Source organism: Poecilia formosa, unplaced genomic scaffold (assembly GCF_000485575.1).
Source record: "Poecilia formosa unplaced genomic scaffold, Poecilia_formosa-5.1.2 Scaffold3011, whole genome shotgun sequence".
NCBI lineage: Eukaryota > Metazoa > Chordata > Actinopteri > Cyprinodontiformes > Poeciliidae > Poecilia > Poecilia formosa.
The window spans coordinates 647-2,345 of NW_006802950.1; the positions used below are offsets into that span (position 1 = coordinate 647).

The 1,699-nt window shown below is 35.6% G+C and overlaps 1 long non-coding RNA gene across 1 annotated transcript; it reads left to right on the forward strand.

The window, feature by feature from the left end:
- The first annotated feature begins 379 nt into the window (after positions 1-379).
- On the forward strand, positions 380-1,033 carry LOC103133401 (uncharacterized). Its single transcript, XR_001661292.1, has 3 exons — positions 380-461; positions 550-662; positions 762-1,033. It is a non-coding gene; the product is annotated as an uncharacterized LOC103133401 (long non-coding RNA).
- Positions 1,034-1,699: the final 666 nt, after the last annotated feature.

Sequence of the window (1,699 nt, forward strand, 5' to 3'; positions counted from 1 at the left end):
CTGAGTGTATGGTATTTAGGTAATTAGCTCATACTTAGCCAGGCATTTTTTTGCAATTTGCATAATGCATACAATAATATTACAGTAATAATCAATTTGCAATATACTGTGCAGCCCTAATACATGCAAAGTAGTTAGGTAATTTATTATAACCTTGTTACTGACTGGCTGTTGCCATCAGTTTATTACTCAACTGTCCCATAAATATCGTGGAAAAAGCTGCTAATGATTGAAATTTACTATAAAGATTATGCCTAACTGAACATCCTGAAACGATGTTGTAGCAACAAAGGCTCTACAATATTTGTACCCCCCATTTTGTCTTAATTTATAAAGACAAAATTTTATAACTTTGTAAATAAATCTGAATTGTCTTTCAGAAATCCGACCCTTTCCCCGGGCCTCCTCCTATCCCAAAAGGCAAGCTGGAGAAATTCAAGAGAAAAGGCAAAATTCAGAAGGTAAGCACCTTTGTGCACAAACTGTTTCCACATTGTGCAGCTGGCTGTCTTTGTAGCTCATCTCTGTACTTCTCTGGTGTCGCTTCAGCCTCTTCAGCATCATTACAAGCTGAAGGACATCATCACTCGCTCAGAGGAAGCTTCAGAAATGGCCCAGAAACAAGCCGCTCGATTTGACCTCCTGCTGCCAGAAGACGCAGGGTAATTTTCTTGGAAAAAAATATGCACTACTTTGTAAAAAAAATAATGCTATATATCTGAAGCCATTTCACTTTAAACCATTTCTCTGTCTGATGTCAGCTTTTTAGAAGGAGATGAAGATGAGGATACGTGCATGATCTCACAGGAGGATATTGCTGATGCTGTGGACATTACATCTGGAGCAAAGGTACAAAGGTTTTACATGAACTATTACTCTAAAGACACTGCAGAAGTAAAGTTCTTTTTTACATATAGAAGTTTGTAGTAGATAACCATAATTTGTTTTTATACCATAACTCATCAAACCATTATGTTTGTTACGAAAAGACTGTTTAACTTTATTCAATCAGAGGAAATGGTTTAATAATTGGGTAAAATATTTGTAAAAATTTTAAATAATAAATTGCCATCATGCCAAAATATACTGTATAAATTTCAGTGGAAGAGTCACTAGGGGGCACTGGAGAGCTTGACACTTCAATGGCAAAGAGACTTTTTGCACACAAACAAAACACCTACAAAACCGAGTATCTGGTTTTAGTCACCCAGTTTAAAACCAGATATTTGCATATTCTGCATAAAAAAAGCACAACCTTTTTATCTCACAGTCTGGTATTAAATTAACCTAAATGTTTCCTGTTTTAGGTCAGTTCTGATTATCATTATTTCTGTTTGTTAAATGTCAAAAAGACAAGCGAGTAATTTCTACTTTCTTCACATTCAGAAATGAACATGATTTAAGATTGCAATGCATTTAAATTTAGCCGTATGAGAATATAATGTCTTTTTATGCTTCTTCACAACTTTCACGCTAATTAGAGGTACCCATGTGGTTTCCAATATTCTTAAAGAAGCAAGTGTTCCTTGCTCTCACCTAAGGTCCAAAGAAACAGAAATTGAAGAGGTTGGTCCTAATGAGCATCCTTGAATTTGAAAGAGAAATTTAAGAGCTTGCAAGTCCAAAAACACGTGTTTGCCACAACAGGGGCTGGTGAACTTCTCAAAATAAATTGCATCATGAGAGAAGGACATCAGTG